Genomic DNA, 23,253 nt, shown 5'->3' on the forward strand with positions numbered 1-23,253 from the left:
TCCCCCCGTTGCGGTGCCCGGATCGCTGCCTGTTACTCCCATCTCGCGGGGGCTTCCTGGTCCGAGCTGCCACATGAGACGTGACATCTCAAGGCAGCTCTGCCATTCAGCGGCCGAGGCGGGACTCCGGAGTCCCGAGGCAGGACTCGGCTTAGGCTGCTGATTGGCAGAGCTGCCTTGAGAAGTCATGTTTCATGCGGCAGCACCCCGGTGCTGGTACGGGGGAGGTAAGTGACCTCCGGCTTCAATTTCCACCCCCTTCCCGGCGATCCACCAAAATACCCCCTGGCCCGGAGTACCCCTTTAAGCACCTTAAAGGGAGAGGTAACCAAGGAACACCCTGTCCCACGCCGAGAAAACATCTACCCAGAGCAGGGCTGTATCCTGAAACAGGAACTAGCCTCGATAGGGCAAAGCAGCCAGTACTAAAGACCAACGTATCCTATTGCGCAGTGCAAGTAATTGGAACATCCCGGACTATTAGCTACACCCAGATAACCACGGCTGGGGCTTGTATTACCTTACTGGGATTGGTTCAACGATACTAGGAAGCAGAAGGTGATCAGACTAAGTCTATACACAAATACAAGTAAACACATCACTACAAAGATTTCTCCAGGTTCTGGCAGAGTACATTGCTACACTGGGTTAGGGCTCCTCTGGCCAACTCCTTTTCTCTACGCTACTTTACTCTACCTTGCAAACACCGCTACAACTACCTCTCCTTCTCAAGCACCTCCTAAAGCACAAAAGATCAAGCACTAAAGTCTATACACACAGCATCGTACACCTTGGGTCATTTTTCCCCTTTCTGTGGGTGGCGTTACTGACAGTCCAGTTGGGTCAGTTGCCACTCAGGACTGCCGTGACAAGAGCCCAAGGGACCCACTATAACTCGGCAGGTTACCGACTATTTGGGGAACACACAAAAACACTGAAAAATGCAACAGCTCACCGCAATGGCAAGATGTAGACCCACTACAGACATGAACATAGTTAGAGTCACTATCGTGAAATTTGTTTTTGCAGAAATCAATAGTCCATGCGATTTTAAGAAACTTTGTAATTGGGGTTATTAGCCCAAAAATAAATTTATATCATGAAAAAGCAGTTTGAAGCTCTCCCCCGTCTTCATTGTTCTCCTATGGAGAGAGGGAAAAGAGACACCAAAACAGGACAACAAAGAGTTAATTAAAAGCTACATTACCCTCTGTCCTCTCTCCTTTGATGTCACCACTGACCTCTGAATAGCACTCTGAATAGCTTTCCCACTGAGGAATCCTTTGTTCTGTTTTCTGCTGCTGACATTTCTCCTCTGTCTCTTTTCCCCCCTCCCCTCTTCAGATAACAGACAGGACGCATCTGATTGAGATTTCCTGATTCTGAGGAGTGGATGACAGAAAGGAGAGGAGGGGGACCTGTGAAAAGTCTTTTTGAATGCAGATAATGGCATATTTGTCTAATAAACCCAATTACAAAGTTTCTTAAAATTGCCTGGACTATTGATTTCTGCAAAAAAAAAATCACGACAGTGACTCTTTAAAAACAGCCCTCCCAACTGCTAAAAAAATTCCCACAAAAATAATGAGGCTTTTGGTTACCATTTGCAAACAGTGTAAACTACTCCACCACGATAAGGTAGCCTCATGCTCAGGGCGTACCCTACACTGTACTATGGCCTCTCCATGGCGTGTAATACGCCCATGCTCTGGGCATGCAAGATCCGCCTCCAGTGCTTCAGCCTGGGCCTGGTGGTACAGTCACTTTAAGCTCCATTCACTTCAATGGAACTGACCAGCAAAACCCCGCCCAAGCTGGAGACAAGAGTGGGGCTGTCTCTGGAAGAAAGTGGCCATGTGTTGCAGCGCTGGATAACCCCTTTAAGCTCTATTCACTTTAAAGGTTAGTTAGAAAACCTGACCCAAACTGGAAAGTAGCCATGTTTTTGTAGCACTGGAGAACCCCTCGAATGGGCCTAGCCTTCAAACGTCTGCATGTGTTTTTATGCTGATTTTCCATCTGTATGCTTTTCCTGCTACATATTTATACACCTATTTCAGCCGATCAGCTGGTTACACAATAAACTCTTTGAATGCGTCTTGATTTCCGTTATTAGCGTGAATGGTTCATCTAATCAGCGTCTCTGAGCATTTCCAGAAGTGCAGACAATATTTTGCATTCACGCACTGGGAAAAGTTATACATGCGCTTAATAAACCTCAGCAATTACAGATAAGAAAGTGGGGAATGGGAAAGTAACAATTTGGCATTGTCTTTCGCTGCAGTGAGGGATTAGCTGCGTCGGCGGAGAGTCTGGAATATGGTAAGTGTCAGTATGTGGTTGTGCTGGTTATGAGAACTGCCTTCTCTGTGAGATAACCCACTAATAATTCCGCCTCGCCGCCAACACTCAAGGATTTAATTACTTTTATAATTGCTTTGTAATAGGATTAAGTGCTCCTCTTTATTCAATTTGTATCCTTTCTGTGATAAATTGTACATTTTAAGTGTTTAAGGGTTGAAGTCCATGGTTGGATCACTGAGAATCCATCATGTCCTGAGCTCAGAGTTTCCCTTTATTTAAGACATTATGTGTATGTGTGGTGGGGAAAAATTAAAGGGGTTGTCCAGAATCAGAAAAACACAGCTATTTTCTTACAAAAACAGCGCCACTCCTGTCTTCAGGTTGTGTGTGGTATTACAGTTCAGCTCCATTCACTTCAATAGAGCAGAGCTGCAAAACCACACCCAGACTGAGAACAGTAAAGGAGCTGTTTTTGGAAGAAAGTGGACATGTTTTTCTAAGCCTGTATAACCCCTTTAAGGCATACCTGTCATCAATAAAATGACACGTCAAAAGTTTTGATCAGTTTCACTCTTACTAATCAGAATAATGAGCAGGGAGATGCACGGCATGGCACCTTTTCAATCATTTCCACCCAGAGAACCCTGTGTCTTACCGTATATATGGAGATGCCCGGACAGAGACAGCTGCAAGTTGGTGAGTGAAATGCGCTACACTGCAATTCTCCCAGCTCCTTCTCCTGACTGATAGAAGCCTGAGAAGTGAGACCCGACTGATCAAAATATGATAGATAGATAGATAGATAGGAGATAGATAGATAGATAGATAGATAGGAGATAGATAGATAGATAGATAGATAGATAGATAGATAGATAGATAATAGGTAGATAGATAGATAGATAGATAGATAGATAGATAGATAGGAGATAGATAGATAGATAGATAGATAGAAGATAGATAGATAGAAAGATATGTAGATAGATAGATAGATAGATAGATAGGAGATAGATAGATAGATAGATAGATAGGAGATAGATAGATAGATAGATAGATAGATAATAGGTAGGTAGATAGATAGGAGATAGATAGATAGATAGGAGATAGATAGATAGATAGATAGGAGATAGATAGATAGATAGGAGATAGATAGATAGATAGATAGATAGATAGGAGATAGATAGATAGATAATAGGTAGGTAGATAGATAGATAGGAGATAGATAGATAGATAGGAGATAGATAGATAGATAGGAGTTCGATAGATAGATAGATAGATAGATGGATAGATAGATAGATAGATAGATAGATAGATAGATAGATAGGAGATAGATAGATAGACAGGAGATAGATAGATAGATAGATAGATAGATAGATAGATAGATAGATATGTAGATAGATAGGAGATAGATAGATAGATAATAGGTAGATAGATAGATAGGAGATAGATAGATAGATAGATAGATAGATAGATAGATAGATAGATAGATAGATAGATAGATAGATACAGTGGATACTTGTAAACCAATGTAAGTAATCTTCTCACATTGATGGGCTCGAGGCCCCTGTGCATTGTAGTACATGATTTGGTAGCAGTCATACAGTGACCATCTCCTCCTGTCCATTGCAGTTCCTATTTCCACCCCTGCAGGTTATTGCACCTGATTTAGACCGCTACCAAGAAACGCAACTACGTAATAAGATCTGACTCACAGGCTCAATGTGTAAAATTAGCCTGATCTCCCACAAATAAAGTGACTTTCTGTAGAATTATTGTGACAATCTGCATGAGAATAACATTCTAGTTGCCTGGATGTTAGATGATACAGTGCCAAGCTCTATTATTTGTAGCTGAGCTATATTAGTTGTATTGTGTCACCAGATCTGCAGCTCTCCTCTCGTGTCAGCTTTAGTAAATACTTCTATTTCCTGTGAATTTTTCTTAGAAACTGTCTTTTGTCCCTCTTGGAAATGTAGGAATAAATTGATATCAATTGTTATCCTTCCCTCTGACAATGACATCAATCCCCGCTCTCCCTTAATACCATTCAGACACCCTCCTGGTTTCTAGTGACTGGAGAAAGTAGCTGACTGCGACCTAGAAGAAGGAGAGAACATTGGGAGCAGGTGAGTATTTTTTTTTGTTTTTTTCCCGTTTTAAATCTCTTTAAGAGAGACCCACTTACAGGGGCAAACTAAATACAGGGGGAATCTTACTTACAGGGGGCAAACTACATACTGGGGCTCTAGCTTACAGGGGGATAAACTTCTTACCTACCTACAGGGGGCAAACTATCTACAGGGGGATCTTAGGGCCCTATTCCACTGGACGATTATCGTTCAGATTATCGTTAAATCGTTCGAATCTAAACGATAATCGTTCAGTTGAAATGCAGTTAACGATTAACGACTAAACGAGAAATCGTTGATCGCTTTATAAGACCTAGACCTATTTTTATCGTTGTTTGTTCGCAAATCGTTCGCATTATATAAGATGTCGTTCGCAGTAGATACGAACGCAATAGCGAAGAAATAGCAAAGAAAAAACTATCGCAAATACGATCATAAGTAACGATTATCGTTCCATGGAAATCAGTGAACTTTTTCAGGTCTTTCGCAATAGCGGTCGTTTGAGATCGTTAATCGTTAACGATTATGCGAACGATAATCATCTGGTTGAATAGGGCCCTTACTTACAGGGGTAAACTACCTACAGGAGCCTCCTGCTTACAGGGGGGCTAAACTTTTTATAGGGGGATGCTACCTACAGGGGGCTACCCTACCTATAGGGTGTCCTATTTACAGGGGACAAACTATGTACAAAGGGTTCCTATCTACATGTGGCTCACTATTCACTGGAGAAAAACTGTCTACTAGGGCAAAATACCTACCTACCAGGGGATCTTACCACAGATGGCATGCTATATACTGTGGGGTCTACCTACATGTGGCAAAATAACTACAGGGGAGAAAAGTACTTGCGGAGGGCAAACTAACTACAAAGGCAAACTATCTACTGAGGTGAACTACAAACCTACAGGGGTCCTATCTACTGTTCTCCTGACCCATCTTTTTTTCCTACCAATCCACTTATTTACCCCAATTACTGTGCAGGAAACCAGGAACAGGGGCATAAGCCTTATGATTGTTTGGGGCATAAGCCTAAGCCTAAGATATTTTCCTGGCAGGTTCTGCAGAGTCATGGCTAGGAAGAAATAATTATGGTGGTCTGGGCCAGATGAAGAAAAAATGGAAAATGAACGCCTGTGATCAGAGATGACATTGTCTGTGCGTCACTGGATGTAACTGTAGTGTAATCACATAAAATGAATTTGTGAAAAAACTATCTGCTGCCGATAGCCATAAAAAAACCCCCCACCTAATACAAACCAACCTATTCTTCTGATATTAGACAGAACAATGTCCAGACAAGAACTACACATCCATATAACATATGAAGAGACATTTGCTTTTGTTAGCTATAGGAAAGGTAAAACATTGCTGCGTAATACATTTTCATTACCAAAAACGACATCACTCATTCGTTCCCTTGGTTATAAGTTAATGCATAGACACCGCAACTTGTTTTTCTCATTGATGCAATAGTCCTGATTTCACACGAGGTGGAGCTGCTGAGCAAGAATTTAAATAAATCTACGAACAATCTAACACAGTACGAGAAATGAATGGGGAAAAAATATATATATGTGTTTTATCTGTCCTATTCCCATCATAAATTAATCCAGTGGTCCCCAACCTCTGGCTATCTAGCTGTTTCAAACTACAATCCCCATAATACTTTGCCAGTTGAATGCAGTTAGGATGCGAGTTGTAATTGTGCAACAATCTGCAGGTGAACACTGATCTTGTCTGTTGCTGATTGTGTTGCTTTAAAATATACCTGTTATATTTAAGGAAAGAAGGGACAAGGAAGACGGGGTTATTGAGGCACTAGGTTTGCAAGGTTCTATGTGAGCAGAAAAAAAAAAACAGCAGCAGCAACAGGAAAGGGTTACATTAAGCACTGAGCCTCTACTGTTGCTGCTGCTGAGAAGTTAAGGGGATGGGGAGATCACACTGCAGCACTGTGGATATACAGCAGTAGGCACACTGGTTATTTCACACCTTTTCCTTGGCTTTATAACTGGTAAGATATAAGGGAAGTCTTCATTTGCCTTTCAGGCAGAGAGTGGATCATCTTCAGTGGGCAAGCTGGGTCAGCTTTCAGGTACACATCCCAGACCCCTGCACATCCTAAGCCCCATCCCCACTTTCATCCGGATCTAGCTATTACTAGAGACACATTTCTGCTGATGACAGGCTTTAGATAGAAGACTGCAGAGAAGACACATCGTGGTAAACACTTTAGAGCTGTTTTTCTGGGATAAGGACTCATTTTTGGTTCATGAAGTGATATACAACTATGTAAGGAATTACAGGGATGGAAGTTGTTAGAAAAAACAGGTCCTGTCGTCCAGGTGCCCCTCATAACTACCATGTAAGTACCCTATAACTACCATATAGACTGCAGCCATAAATCCATTATATATAAAAAAGGACAAGAAAACAAAAACTACCTGGACAGGTAAAGTTAAAGCGAAAATGTATCAGCCTTTACCCACCCCCAAAACGCTGGTACAGTTTTCTACACTTCACCTGCCCTAGGCCTGCTGCACCTCTCTCTCCATGCTCCTTTTTTCAGCACGCCCCTGGGCTGGATGAAGGTGAGGTGAGAGAGGGGCTGAAGGCCTAGGACACAGATGCTCTAGAACAGTGTTTCTCAACCTTTTCAAGCCAAGTACCCCCATGCGACGAGAAGCTCCAGCCGAGTACCCCCAAGGATGCCATCCATTATAAACATTGCCATACATATGTTTCGCAGCAAAATCCGCAGCAATACTCTGTATTGTTATGACCTATGGCTCTGCATTCTCAAAGCAGATTTTCATTTCACTGCGAAAATGTAGCCACTGTCTATTTACCTAATTAGCTGTCTGGCCTAAGGCCCCGTTCCCACAGAGCAAAAGTAGCGGAATTCCGCGACGGAATTGTCCGCCACGGAATGCCGTTAGCCTCCAGCTCATAATGGGAGTCTATGGGAGACGCGCGCTGCTGCTCTGTACGCGCTAAAGAATGAACATGTTCAGCGCGTACAGAGCAGCAGCGCGCGCCTCCCATAGACTCCCATTATGAGCGGGAGGCTAATGGCATTCCGCGGCGGACAATTCCGTTGCGGAATTCCGCTACTTTTGCTCAGTGGGAACGGGGCCTTAAACATATCATGCTGACCTGCCTGCACTTCTACCTGCGTCTTAGTCTCACAGGTCACTGACAGCCCGCTCAGCCAACCACTGGCTGCAAAGGAACAGTGATTGGCTGAGCAGGACATCAGAGTATCGGGAGCCAGAGAAGTAGGCTGGAGTGCAGGCAGGTAAGCATGATATGTCCCTTTCAGCGAGGTATGCCCCTAGAGCAAGATATGCTCCCTACTACCAAATACATCCTTTCCAGCTACATATATCCCTTTCAGCTAGGTATGCTTATTGCAGCCAGGTATGTCCCATGGAGTCAGATATGCCCCTTACAGACAGATATGCTGTCTGTAGCTAGGCATGCTCCCTGCAGGCAGATAGGTTTATAGATGCCAGTTATGTCCCCTGTAGCGGGATATGTCTCTTCCAGCCAGATTTGTCCCCTGAAACTGGATATGCCTCTTACTGCGATATATGTCCCATGGAGCTGGATATGTCCCCCTTTGTAGCAAGATACCTCCCCAATCATAGCCAGATACCTCAGCAAGATGCCTCTTTCTATGTAGCCAGATACCCTGTATAGTAATAATGTTCCCTTCTATGACCCCCCCATAAAGTAATAATGTCTCCTGCTGTGCATCCATATAGTAATAATGCCCCCTGATGTGCCCCATATAGTAATAATGCCCCCTGATGTGCCTCTATATAGTAATAATGTCCCCTGCTGTGTCCTCCATATAGTAATAATGTCTCCTGCTGTGCCTCCCATATAATAATGTCCCCTGCTGTGCTATCCATATAGTAATAATGTTTCCTGCTGTGTCCGTCATATAGTAATGTCTACTGCTGTGTCCTCCATATAGTAATATTGTCCCCTTCCCTTCTCTGCCCCTATAATAAATGCCCCCTCACCTGCTATGTCACCATAGTAAATGCCCCCTAATCTGGGCATGGAGTGGGTCTTCCTCTCTTCTCCAGCCTCCAGGCCCGATGCTGCAGAGTGAGGTCCGAGGGAGGAGAGAAGGAAAGAGGGGGAGAGAGGAAGAGAAAGGAGGTGAAGGGAGGAGGGGAGGTAAAGTGGGGGGAGGTAAAGAGGTGGTGATGGGGAGAGGAGGAGAGAGGGGGTAAGGGAGGAGAGAGGGGGTAAAGGGAGAGAAAGAGAGAGGGGGTAAAGGGGGGATGGGGAGAGAGAAGAAGGAAGGAGAAAAGGTGAAGGACTAGAGAGGGGTGAGGTAAAGGGGAGAGGAGTAAGGTGGGAGACAGGAGGGGAGGAAAAGAGGAGGTAAAGGGGGAGAGGAAGAGAGAGGGGGTAAGGGGAGACAGGTGGAGGAGGAGGTGATGGGGGAAGATCGGAGGTGATGGAGAGAGGAGGAGGTCATGGGGGGAGAGAGGAGGTGGTGGGGGGAAGAAGGAGGTGATGGGGAGAGAGGAGGTGGGGGTGATGGGGGAGAGAGGAGGTGGGGGGAAGGAGGAGGTGATGGGGGAGAGAGGAGGTGGGGGGAAGGAGGAGGTGATGGGGGAGAGAGGAGGTGGTGGGGGAAGGAGGAGGTGATGGGGGAGAGAGGAGGTGGTGGGGGGAAGGAGGAGGTGATGGGGGAGAGAAGAGGCCGTGGGGAGATCGGAGGTGATGGGGGAGAGAAGAGGTGGTGGGGAGATCGGAGGTGATGGGGGAGAGAGGAGGTGGTGGGGGAGAGAGGAGGTGGTGGGGGAGAGAGGATGTGATGGGGGGGAGAGGAGGTGGTGGGGAGATCGGAGGTGATGGGGGGGGGGGAGAGGAGGTGATGGGGGGGAGAGGAGGTGGGGGGGAGATCGGAGGTGATGGGGGAGAGAAGAGGTGGGGGGGAGATCGGAGGTGATGGGGGAGAGAGGAGGTGGTGGGGGAGAGAGGAGGTGGTGGGGGAGAGAGGAGGTGATGGGGGGGAGAGGAGGTGGTGGGGAGAGAGGAGGTGATGGGGGGGAGAGGAGGTGGTTGGGAGATCGGAGGTGATGGGGGGGAGAGAGGAGGTGATGGGGGGGAGGAGGTGGTGGGGGAGAGAGGAGGTGGTGGGGGAGAGAAGAGGTGGTGGGGAGATCGGAGGTGATGGGGGAGAGAGGAGGTGGTGGGGGGGAGAGGAGGTGGTGGGGAGATCGGAGGCGATGGGGGGAGAGAGGAGGTGATGGGGGGGGGAAGAGGAGGTGGTGGGGAGATCGGAGGCGATGGGGGGGAGAGAGGAGGTGATGGGGGGGAGAGGAGGTGGTGGGGGAGAGAGGAGGTTGGGGGGAAGGAGGAGGTGATGGGGGGAGAGAGGAGGTGGTGGGGGAGAGAGGAGGTTGGGGGGAAGGAGGAGGTGATGGGGGGAGAGAGGAGGTGGTGGGGGAGAGAGGAGGTTGGGGGGAAGGAGGAGGTGATGGGGGGAGAGAGGAGGTGGTGTGGGAGAGAGGAGGTGGTGGGGAGATCGGAGGTGATGGGGGAGAGAAGAGGTGGTGGGGAGATCGGAGGTGATGGGGGAGAGAGGAGGTGGTGGGGGGATGTGCTACTATTACAGGTGTCCGGCCAGCAAAGGGGGTCATGTTGCTGGGGGCTTCGGCAATAGTGAGTCGTGGACGGGGACAGGGTACAGTTTTTGGAGCACGTTCTCCCCCTGCAGCTGCTGGATTAGGGCGCAGCGTCCGGCAGGTGCTCCAAGAGGGACGAATCCCAGGCAAGTGGGCGGAAGTGACCCGCGCAAGCGAGAGCAGAAGCGGCAGCAGGCTGATGTCCTCACCGGCGGCAGCTGGACCAACCCCCAGCCACCCAGGGCAGGCCAACAGAGTTGAGCCGCAGCCGGTGGACGTGGGGGTGCCCCATTTCCCAGTCCACAACTTACTGCTGCTGGAGCCCCGGGCGGGGAAGCCCCGCACACCACAACACCCTTGGCGCTGATATTAAGCCCTTGCTGGCTGGTCCGGCGGCCGCTGGCGGGGACATCAACCTGCCGGCGCTTCTCCTCTCCGCCCGCGCGGGTCACTTCCGTCCGCCTGGAACTCGTCCCCAGGGTGCCGCCTACCCTCTTGGAGCTTGCAGTTGGACGCTTCTCCCCGATTCGGCAGCCGTAGGGAGAGAGCGTGCACCGGAGGCTGCCGCTGCTGCTTCGTACCCTGTAACTCCATCCTTTCCCCAGCAGCCTCACCAAGCCCTGTCCCCCACAGAACGCTACTGAGCTGCTGCTGGGGGGAGGATGGTTAGAGCAGCGGCAGGGATAGGTGCCGGGACATGGCTCATTGATAGCAGTGTCCGGGCACCCAAAGCAATAGTTTTATTTTTTTCATCACCTCCCCGCGTACCACAGGCTGAGAACCACTGCTCTAGGGTACACCTCATACACCCTGCCTTGTCATGCTGCTGCATAGTTGCTAACAGTCCTGGTTTTGCCGGGACTGTTGCGTATTAGACAGGGCAGTCCTGGCAAATTAATGTCCTGGGTATGTCCCGGCAAGCCACGCCCCCATAACGGCCCCCAATGCAAACTATAAGCCTAGGTAAGAAATAACGTAAAGCTGGCAGTTTTGGCTGGAGGCTGTATATTCTGCCTCCAGCCACTAGATGCCACTCTCTCCTTCCAGGTACAGGTCCTGGCAGGGACGCCACTCCTGCCTCTGGGCTAGAAGAGCCTGAAGGAAATTGGTGGGATAATGAGGGGCCTACATGAGGGGGATGATGCTAAAGGAGATAAAGCTCCAGTCTGCCCCAGTTATCCCCAGTCTGCCCGAGTCAGCAGTCTGCCCCAGTCTGCTCCATTAACCCCCCAGTCTGCCCCATCTACCCCCAGCCTGCCCAAGTCACCCCCCAGTCTGCTTCAGTCACCCCCAGTCTTTCCCAGTCTGCTCCAGTCACCCCCAGTCTGCCCCAGCTACCCCCAGTCATCCCGCAGCTACCCCCAGTCATCCCCAGTCTGCCCCAGTCTCCCCCAGCTACCAAGTTTTTAAGGTTTCATTGGGCCCCATGCAGTTGTTTGCTATGGGGCCCCATGACTCCTAGCTACAACCCTGCCTCTCATCTTTTACTGTACTACTACACCCCTCATCTATTCCCGTACTGCTACTACACCCCTCATCTATACCTGTACTACTACTACAACCCTCATCTGTTCCTGTACTGCTACACCCCTCATCTATACCTGTACTACTACTACACCCCTCATCTATACCTGTACTACTACTACAACCCTCATCTGTTCCTGTACTACTACACCCCTCATCTATTCCTGTACTACTACTATGACACCCCTCATCCTTTTGTGTTGTTCTGACTGTAAAGTTCTAACTGTAAAATTCTGAAGAAAAAAACACAACACTGGTGACAAGCCATTCTCTGCTGCAGAATGCCTCCAGCCTCCCTCTCATGACAGTCTATGGGGCTCGCGCAGCTCCATGTTCATTCTTCAGCACGGGGAGAGAAGGCGCACAAGTCTCCCATAGGCTGTCATGACAGAGAGGCTGGTGGCATTCCGCGGAATTCCGCCACTTTTGCTACGTGTGAACGTAGCCTTACAGGTCAATCTATGAAGGGCCGCGAATACAGCTGCATGATGTGTTTTTTCCTATTCTGTACCTTTATTCTTGCCGCTATGTTATACAGACGTCTTCCTAGACTCCCTGCCTAGTCCTCCTCCACTTTTCCATCACTTCATAATAAAGAATAATATAGTGAGTCCAAGATTAGAGCCATTCAGCGGCACAACAACACCTAATCGATTCTGCTGCGTTACACATAGATTTACAGCATGAAATCAATTGTCTTTGCTTCTTGAAAATGTAGAAGAAAAGCGGCCCAGAGGTGTCAGTGAATAGAGCTGCAGCCAGTCATTTATGTAGCACCTACATGCTAAGGCATTGATTGTATTGACCGCACATGCATTGTAATAGAAGACTGGGGATGAGTGACAGCGCTGCTCACAGTTTATGAAGGGCTCTCAGGTTAGATTGAAAGAAAACATGGAAAACTTAATTTAATTCTATGACCTGAACATTCACTGTCTGAGAGACCCAAGCTGTATTGGGATTATGGGGGGGATTTATTGGACTGGTGTAAAGTAGAATTGGTGCAGTTGCCCCTAGCAACCAATCAGATTCCGCCTTTCATTCCTCACATACACTTTAAAAAATGAAAGGTGGAATCTGATTGGTTGCTAGGGGCAACTGCGACAATTCTACTTTACACCATTTTGATAAGTCTCCCCCCATGTGTTTTGCTGTGCTTGCCCGTACAGCCTAGGCTTTGTTCATGAGCACTAAGGGGGATATTTATCAAAGGGTGTAAATATAGACTGGTGTAAACTGCCCATAGCAACCAATCACAGCTCAGCTTTCTGCAATGGTAAAATGAAAGAGAAGCTGTGATTGGTTGTTGTGGGCAGTTTACACCAGTCTATATTTTACACCCTTTGATAAATGTGGGCCTAAGTTTTGTGTTAGAGCCAGTTCACACGGAGCAAAAGCAGCGGAATTCAACGTCAGTTCTTTGAGCTGAGAGACGCAGAAGCAGAGGCGCGCAAGTGTGTCTATGGGAGGGCTTGCGCGCCTCCGCTTCTGCAGCTTTCCGCTCAGAGAATTGACAAGTCAGTTGTTTGAGCGGAGAGAGATGGAAGCAAAGGCGCGCAAGCCCTCCAATAGACACACTGTGGGAGACTGAGGCAGACAGAATTCTGCCGCTTTTGCTCCATATGAACTGGCCCTTAAGCTGAAGAAAGAACAGGTTGTCAAGGTTAATGTGGACCTGTTAGCAGCTTTTTTTGCTGACTAAAGTAAAGACGCTGTACAATAATTCTTTTTACCCTGACTGCATTTAGGCTGCATACCAAGCGCTAGGTGTCTGATGAAATGCACATGAGTGCAAGAAACAGCTTTCACACTGTTTAGTGTTGTTCGGCGTCCCCCTCATCTGCAAGCTGCACCAGTTCCGATGTGATTTTATCCACTTGAAAATAAAGACTTCGGTGAGTGCCTCAGACTTTTCTCTGTTTGCTACAAGCGATAGATAACGTTTCCATTTAGAAACCTGCCACCAGAAATAAATACACAGCACACTTCTTTTTCTAGGTGATGGTCGGTCACAGCTTTTAATTCTTAAAACACGTAACTTAACCACCTGGCACGCACACTACTCACAACTAACTCACATGTTGGATTAGTGAACGGTGTGCCACTGGTGGACCCCCATCGTACACGTCCAACATGCTACCCAGTGCCTGCTGTTTTACTCCCGCTGTAACCTAAACTCAAAACAGCAAAATGTCTCTTTTTATTTATTATACATTACATTTTTTTATCCGTAAGCTTTAAAGGGAATGTGTCATCAGAAAATGACTTTTTATGTTAAACATATTTTTTTGAACAATTTCTGGTGACATTTTGTCTCATTTTCCATTTTTCTAAAAATAAACTGAAACTTCCTGTCCTCCATAGACAGTTGGGTGCACTCCAGAATCAGTTGATATAACTCTTATTTCAATCTGTTGCTCCAGCGCTGAGATATACGCTTTAGACTAGGGATTGTCCGAACCTGCTTCGGTTCGGGTTTGTACGAACCCGAACTCTTGGAAATGATTTCCGCTGTCTGCCCGCTCCGTGGAGAGGGTGGATACAGCGGGCGGACCGCTGGAAAACTGGGATACAGCCATAACCATAGGCTGTATCCCACTTTTCCAGGCGGTCCTCCCTCTGTATCCACCCGCTGCACGGAGCGGGCAGACAGCGGGACCCAACAATCATACGAACCCGAACCTCGGCAGGTTCGGACCATCCCTACTTTAGACGTTTTATGTGACTATCAAATAAAGCTCACAGGGTGCTCCACTGGACTGCAGAAGCCTAGCAATGTTCACAGACTGGGCATTTACATGCAGGCATAGGGTTGTTACAGTAGGGTGGAGAAAGGGGGCTTAAAGGGGTTATCCAGCGCTACAAAAACATGTCCATGTTCCCCCTACTGTTGTCTCCAGTTTGGGTGGGGTTTTGAAACTTAGTTCCATTGAAGTAAATGGAGCTTAATTGCAAACTGCACCTGAACTGGAGACAACATTAGGGGGAAAAGTGGCCATGTTTTTGTAGCGCTGGATAACCCCTTTAACTGCAGTCCAGGGGAAAGTCTTATGGGCTTCAGCACCTTATTTCCATAAAACTTCTAAACCTTATATCACAGCACTGGAGCAACAGATTGAAATAAGAGTTATATTTCCAGATTCGGGGTAAAAAGCCCTATTGTACACTGCCTTTACTTTAGCCAGCAAAAAGCTGCTGAAAGAGGGTCAGTTCTTTATTTTAGCTAATCCATCATGATCCACACTTGGTTTTGGCTTACAAACACCACCTCAAAACTGCACTGTTTAAGAGCACCATAAAAGTCTATAAAACTTTAGTTAATTGAAAATCAACAATTTGATGGCTCCAAACCAGAATGGCTTTACTGCGGGCAGATCAGACAAACAGCTTTAATGGTAGAAGAACCTGTTAGAACAGCTACGTAGCGCTAATGGGACCTTAAACAGTACAATTGTCTACCAAGAGCTATCAAGGGACTAGACATCGCACCCTACAAAATGTATTGTAATGGGCCGCAGGGGTATCTGTTCAGTCAGCTTCAATTCACATCTGCAGTCCCTCAGTCGGTTTTCTACCTTCACATCACAACTTTACTGGGCCATAGCGAGTAGCTTGATCTGTGGCATACTTACCATATGGGCTTACCAGGGTTTATCAATTTTTTTTATCCCCCTTCCCAGTGGCGTGGCTAGGACCTATCGAGATAAATATATATCTATAGGTACAAGGAGCAAATATTATCGCCATAATATTACTGTACTGAAAGACTCGATATTTTGATATTTGGTTGACTCGATATTTTTAAATAGAAGAGCCAATGACTCTGCTTCTTAGTTCTAATGATCGGCTGGGAATCAGGTGTGAGCTCCCTGCGCCTCCATCTCTGCCGCACATATGTTGGTATATTTGGGTTATTATTTAGAGATTTTTGGCTGCTAATCCTGCATTGTGATGTTTTCGTGTTTCTTTACGCCACCTTACCCAGAGCCAATATTAGGGACCGCTATGTATGAGCATCTGTGTGCTTGTGAATCTATTATTGATGCTAATGCTAAGATGTGGCTACCAGCAGGAGGAAGAAAGAAGAGCGGCTGAAGATTACATTATGCCTGGAAAGTGGAGATGCCATGGAGAATAGAGCCGCTAACTCCTGCTTTATGGAATGAGCGCCGTTATGAGAGATGACATGGCTGAATACAGATGTCTATCGGGGAATGAAGACTGATGTGCTGAATTACACTGTCAACCTCACAACTGAGAGTGTCACACTGCACGAATAACGAGTGATCCAAATGATGTCGCTGAAAGGCCGGCAATTCATAGCAGTCCCTCCCTCCATGTGCTGTGCGGTTGAATGTTATCTGTTCTTCTCGGTTATCAGCCATTTCAGGCTGGCTGCAGTATTCTTTGATGACATCGCTGACACAGTCAATGCGTTATCTGATATATGTCCAGTTCTGAGATCCTGATGTTCCCCTTTCTCTGCCTGTTATCCCAAGATTAAAAGATATCCCCTATACACAGTGTGGTGACTGAGGGGTTTGCAACAAGGAGTTAAAGGGGTACTTAGGCGAAAATCTTTTTCTTTCAAAGCAACTGGTTTCAGAAAGTTGTATAGATTGGTAATTTACTTCTATTTAAAAATCTCAAGTCTTCCAGTACTTATCAGCTGCTGTGTGTCCTGCAGGAAGTGGTGTAGGGTTTCCAGTCTGACACGGTGCTCTCTGCTGCCACCTCTGTCCAAGTCAGGAACTTCTGTGGGGATTTGCTACTGTTCTGGACAGTTCCTGACACAGACAGAGGTGGCAGCAGAGAGCACTGTGTCAGACTGGAAAGAAAACATCACTTCATGCAGGGCATACAGCAGCTGATAAGTATAGTAAGTAATCTATATAGTTTTCCAAAACCTGTAGATTTTCACCAGAGTACCCCTTTAATGTGCAGGCAAACAGGTGGTGGGTGCGGTTTCATTGCAGCACTTTTCACAGGGCAGAACAGTATGCTAGCTCTCTTAAAGTCCCAACAACACTTGGGAATAAGAAGTTAAACACTTCCTACAGTGTGTTATCGGAGGATATCAATTACAAGGAGCCGGGGGGGGGGGGGGGGCTGTAACTTTTAACTAGAAATTCTTTAAGTTGCAATGTAGGAATACAGTAACACAGTGAACAGTCCTTGATCACAATGTACAGTGGCTTGGGAGCGGATCTGTCAGGCAATTCACCTTTAAGTTAGAGTACCTCTGCTATGCGCATGTTAATGAAGAGTTTTGTAGGAGACACTTTGCAGGTACGGGAGGTATGCAGGAATACAGTCTCTGACTTGGAGATTAGAGTAAAGAAAAGGTTTTTTACGGTTTGTAAGCAGGGAAACAACATGAGGGGCACTGTCCAGAAAGTAGTGGACTCTACTGTCAAGGATCTTTACAGCTTTGGTTGGGCTGCAGACAGAAAACCAGTACTTGCAGAGAAAACTTGCTGTCACTGGACATAAAGTAGCACTTGGCACCAATATAGAAGCTGGTTAAAGCTGTCCTTGGCATAAGTCGGAAATATGGCTTGACAGAGCATGGGGGCCCATCGGCAAGAAACACATCTTCTCCAACCCCTGAATAGACCTATAGTATCTCTGCAGATTGCAGGACTTGACTTGAAACAGAAATTACCCTCGCAGCATGGACAGGCTGGATCCCTCGGTGGTAGTCGCACCTCCACTGAGTGGTTTAACAGGGCAAGATGGACAGCAGTTCTGCAGTTCAAGCATCAGAAACGGCATGGGCACTGGCAGCAGCCAGGCTCCTGGAAGATGACTCATTGGCTTTAGATAAAGCTTAGAGCAATAGAGACTGAAAGCTACTGACAGTCTGTGTGAGCAGAGAGCAGGGCTGCAAGCACAGTGTTATTGTCCATTCCCTGCTCTCCTCCTATCAGCACTGTAGATTGTGAGAAGGAAGTGAGGATGCAGACCCCGGAAGAAGCTTACCCTGACAGACAGGACACAGGGCAGCCAGGTCCTGTAGCAGCTGCCTGTACAGAAAAACAACAGACTGCAGCTCAGGAGCTTCTCTCACAGGTACTAGAGGTCCAGATCACCTGCAGATATTCAGAGGTCTCCCTGTCCTCTGCAGAAACTGGACCTGCCCCCTGCAGTATGAGGCCCCACCCCTGCAATGTGAGGCCCCACCCCCTGCAATGTGAGGCCCTGTCCCCTCCTCCTTACTGTTTACTCTACATGCTTTCCCTTCTCCAGTCCTCTAAGAACAGGCCCTGTATGCTCTGTGGTAAATGAATGTTTGACTGGGATGTCCAAGTACTTCAAAGAGCATGAGGGGGTACTGTTCTGTAGTTTAAAGGGGTTATCCAGTGCCACAAAAACATGGCCACTCTCTTTCAGAGACAACAAGACTCTTGTCTCCAGTTCAGGTGCATTTTTCAACTAAGCTCTATTCACTTCAATGGAACTGAGCAGCAAAACGCCGCCCTAGCTGGTGACAACAGGAAGAAAGTGGCCATGTTTTTGTAGCGCTGGATAAGCCCTTTAATACAGTTGCCCCCCTTTTCCTAAGTGCCCAGTCTACAGAATCTACTAATTCACAGCTCCAGTGCACCCCAAGCACTGCATGGGGGCATATTACTCCTTATATTGGGTATATGATGGTTTCCACTAACATTGCAACAAAGAGGATTGCCCAATAAGTTCTATCTATCTAGATCTATCTATCTCTATATCCCATGCCTGCCTCATGTCTGTCTATCACATATCTGCCTAGTCATATGATAAATAATAGTTTGGTAAATAGCATATAATAATTTTTGCCTCTCATATTATAAGGGGCTGTATGAGCTTTATTATGGGGGTACACTGGTCTGGGTCACATCTAGGTTCACATCTCGCATAGACATGCATTGGAATTCTGAAAACTAGACATAAACCCAGTAGACCTCAATAAAGTTGGTGTCCGTTGTTGGTTGGTGTCTGTCACGCAGCAGACTATCCTGTTCTGTTTATTGCTGGTGAATGGACTCGATGATGGAGGCCCTTACTGACATTAGTCTGACACAGATGTAAACCTCCTGTTCTTCCTCTGAGAGTACTCATTCCACTTTCTCCCCACCTGCCCACTTCCCCCTGTCCATTTACTCTCTATTGCCACCCTAGGAAGCCCCTGCCAGGTTGTCTCTCTCCTCTGCCCCCCTCATGATCCTGCCACATCAGGGGGGGGGGGGGGGGTCGGGCGCCACACTGAATCTTTGCCCCAGGTGCAGGAAAGGCTGGCTATGCGTCTGTGCTACTCCATTCACTTAGAAGACAATTGACCTTTACTCTTTAAATATAATTGGTCTCCAATCAGCTATTCCTTTGAATAGGGGTTGACTTTCAATCCTGGGATAGCCCCTTTAATGGCGAGGCTGCAGGGGTGGGAGGGGATGCCGCTGCAGTCTGCGTGTTTCCAGTGGCCGGCACTCTGTCTTTGCCAGGATATTAATAAAATACAGGGCTAGAATAGCATACTGTATCATTGCCCCAGGTGAAGTAAAGCCCAGCTAATGTGATCAGACTATATAAAGCACAGATAGTTTGTGAACGGGGTTAAACCATCACGAGGAGATCTCCACCCTCTTCTCTGCTACTCTGTCCCCTCTACTGTTCTTTGTTACTCAGACGTGTGATGGATCGTCGCTGTGTGAGCTACTTCTGAACATTGCAAGTAGGTAAGTACCACCCAGGACCCACATACCTACATATATACGGCTATAGCCTTAGTTAGCGCTGTGGTGATTGTAATGCATGGGACAATGGAACTTAAGATAACTTTAATAGAACTTTAATATAAGTTTGTATCTAAGTGTTGGGGGGGGGGGAAGTCTATGAAACCTTTGTGCTTTCCAGAGTGTTTAGATATAAGACTAGATAATGGTGAAGAAAAAGCTATGAGCAAATCCCTTATGAAAACCTCTGGTTCTTATCCCTAAAGGTTTCTCCCGTGCTGCACCTGTACTCAGGAATGCACTTCCTCGGTAAACCAGCCTAATGGATAGTATTCACACCTGTAAAAGCTTCTTGAGTATGTTTCTTTTTTGCCCGACCCATTATATGCACTACACAAAACCATTAGGGCTCTTGAATTTCACACCTCTACATTATGTGTCGTTTGGATGTGTTCTTGAGAGTCCCTAAGATGGCACATTTGCCTTCCTATATTACTGCTTTATTGTAAGTGTTCTTAACCAGCTGCACTCAGAACCTTCTCGAGAGCAGCCGATTACAGCCGCACATTAGCAGGGGTCAAGGAGGGTAAGATCTGGAGTGCTATTTGCATTGTCTGTTTAAGAAGGCAACGTTTGCTATTCTTGGACTTCTTGAACTGAGAAGAAGTAAGGCAAGGGGTCAATGTGGTTTCAGAATGTACCTCATCACCCGTGGGCCAAAGTTGTTGGATGGACAGTCTCTCATTTCATTTAGCTTTTCCCTATAATCTCTAGCAGTGTGTAAGAGGGGTCATACAGTTGTTGTAGTTCAGCAAATCGATTCAACATGCATGGCATGACCCTATGGTTCATAGGGGTTACAAAACATGGCCACTTTCTTCTAGAGACAGCAAATCTCTTGTCTCCAGTTTGGGTTAGGTTTAGTAACTCGCTTCCATTGAAGTAAATGGAGCTTAAATGGAACGCATCAACCTGAAAATGCTACCTAAGTTATCAGCATCATGTAATAGAGCAGAAGGAGCTGAGCGGATTGATATATATCTTTATGGGAAAGATTTAGTACAACTTGTAATTTATTAATTAAAACCTCTTTTCTTTCCAATGCTAAAGAGTCCAGTCCATTGAGGGACACCGCCCACTGGACTCCATAACACAGAATGAGCAAGAATTTTTACAAGTTAACTGAAATCTTTTTCCACAAAGATATATATCAATCTGCTCAGTTCTTCCTACTCTATTACATGAAGGCAATAGATTAGATAGCATTGTCTTGGGGACAGGTTCCCTTTAATTGCAACACACACCTGAACTAGAGACAAGAGTGGTGCTGTCTTTGAAAGAAAGTGGCTATGTTTTCGTAGCGCTGGGTAACCCCTTTAAACTAGTCTTGTGGCACTTGGCTTGGCAGGTATTCCATCATATTGGGCTGTTGCAAGCTATAAACCCTGCTCCTATTGTGACCTATGGTTCTCTTGGAGGCATTTCCCATAACATGCCCTGCTAAACAATACTTGTGGCTGTGCACCAGCCACCTGGAGGGGAATCTCTCTGTTTCTCTGTGAGTCAAGAAGGCCACCTCTGCAGGCTCCATGTCTAATCTTCATTAGTGGATGCAAATTAACTTCCATGATGTCTCTCATATACTGGACACACACGCGAGGAGATCCTGCTCTCATATGTCTTTATAGCACAACCTCAGAAGCAGCAGTAAGGGCCCTATTACATGGAGCGATAATCGGCCAAATCAGGACAATTCGGCCAATTATTACTCTATATAATAGAGAGAACAATCAGCTGATGGGGGACATTATAAAGCAGTACTGAGCAGCATAAGCTATAATCCAGCTCTGGGAGGATATATAGATAGAAATAACACTTACTAGAGTGTTCAGCAGCTTCTTTGTTGCTACCCCTGTGTCAATGTGGCCATACACCTTCAATAATTGATCGTTCAGTCGTCAGTTATCTCTCCCATCCCCCGTCCTCCCCACACACAGGAACAATTGAGATGGCCGAGTGATCCTGTGATCTCTATGGGGAGAAATAGGTTAAACCACAGCCAGAGAGTTCTGGCTGCAGCTTATATCTCCTAGAATATAGGTGTCGGGCAGTAATTTTTTATCACACCTGACCCATATCACCACCGACTTGAGCAATAACAAGCTATGTAAAGCTCTGCAGAATAGGTTGGCACTATATAAATAATGTAATTACTATCATATGTGTGTTTGGCAGCTATCCCCTATGTAGAGATCAGGGAACAAGAGGGGAGAAACAGGGAGACACAAATGGCAAAGACACATTTGAAGTGGTGATCCAGTCTAAGAAAAACATGGTTGCCTTCTTCCAACAAACAGCACCTCTCCTGTCCTCAGTTTGGGTTTAGGTTTTGCATTCCATTAAAGTGAATGGAGCTGAATTGTGATACCACTCACAACCTGAGGGCAGGGGTGGCGCTGTTTTTGTTGTTATTGACCTTTGGTAAATTTACTTTCCTTACTATAACCTGGCATAAGCCACCATAAGGGAAATGGCATATAGTAGATGGGGACCCCAGGGGTAGCCCAGAAGTTTACATTCTGCAGTTAGACCTCTGCACTGTGACATCCTTTAAGCATCCACAGCCTTATATGTTGTAGTCTATTGCAAAAAGCGAGATTGGAGTCAATTCTCTAGTGCAAAATGAATGTAATCCTGAGCTGCAATCTGATTCTTACGTACAATAATTCACCAATTCCATGATGCACGTCCAACATTTCCCTCCATTTCTGCAACAGTCCTGACTATTTCTCATCTGCTCGCTCCGAGGAGGGGGAAAATCTTTGTTTAGGGAGATTGCTTGATGGAGTTGTACGGCCAGACATTAACATTTATCCGCAGTCCCCACACACAGAAGATTAGCTTTTACTGTCTAAGCTCACCCCGATGACGGACCGGGTGCAGGGGGTGCGGAGAGTTGTTAGTAAAGATTCTTTGCTGCGTCTTTACACGTCACTTCATTCACTCGGCTATTTTTAATCTTTTAGTGCGTCGCTTGCAGTATGTAGAGCGTAGGCGTCAGCAGTAGAAATAGTAGATAGTAGCAAGTGGGAGAGTAATCTCAACAGGATGGGTTATGCCTATTTGTAGGGTTTGGGGCAGTAAATTTTAATGAAAGATTTCCATAAAAAAATTTACATTTTCATTAATAATATTAACTAATATGGGAAAAGGAATTGGACACGTAGGCAGCTGCCTGGGGCATCAAGGAAGAGAGCAGCTATGATTGACAATAAAAAGGGTAAAATGAATGACGAGATGGGTAATTATCCGACATGCACCTATCAGGCAGCACTTATTGGGGGTTACCCAGGATGAGAAAAACATGGCTGCTTTCTTCCAAAAACAGCACCACACCAACTCAGCTCTATTTACTTCAATGGAAGTCAGCTTTAATTCCACACATTAACTGATGACGGGGGGGGGGGGGGGGCACTGGGTTTGGAAGAGAGCAGCCATGTTATTCTTATCCGGTGTAACCACAGTTTTGCATAATAGATGTAGGTTGGATAATAACTCTTCTTTTAATTATCAGTTTTTTCTTGGGGCACCAAGGCAACTTGTCACTTTAAAGTGGACTTGTCAGCACTTTTTGCTGAAAAAAGTCAATGCATAGTACGATAGGGCTTCTTACCCTGAATCAGAAGATATCACTCTTGTTCTAATCTGTCACTCCAGTGCTAAGATATAGGCATTAGACATTTCATGCAAATTAGGAGATAAAGCCCGCAGGGTGTTTCTCTGTACTGCAAAAGCCCAGCATTGTTCAGCTTGTCGCCTAAATAGTTTGGGCATAGGGGTGTTAGTTACAAGAGAAGGGGGCAACCATTATTGGGTTAATGCAGCCAAGGGGAACGCCCCATGGGCTTTATCTTCTAATTTATATAAACATAT

General features: G+C 46.3%; 1 long non-coding RNA gene across 1 annotated transcript; it reads left to right on the forward strand.

The window, feature by feature from the left end:
- Positions 1–10,938: 10,938 nt before the first annotated feature.
- Positions 10,939–16,120, forward strand: LOC138800408 (uncharacterized). Its single transcript, XR_011364456.1, has 3 exons — positions 10,939–11,050; positions 13,360–13,506; positions 15,681–16,120. It is a non-coding gene; the product is annotated as an uncharacterized lncRNA (long non-coding RNA).
- Positions 16,121–23,253: the final 7,133 nt, after the last annotated feature.

The sequence above is a fragment of the Dendropsophus ebraccatus genome, chromosome 9 (genome assembly GCF_027789765.1).
Source record: "Dendropsophus ebraccatus isolate aDenEbr1 chromosome 9, aDenEbr1.pat, whole genome shotgun sequence".
Classification (NCBI taxonomy): domain Eukaryota; kingdom Metazoa; phylum Chordata; class Amphibia; order Anura; family Hylidae; genus Dendropsophus; species Dendropsophus ebraccatus.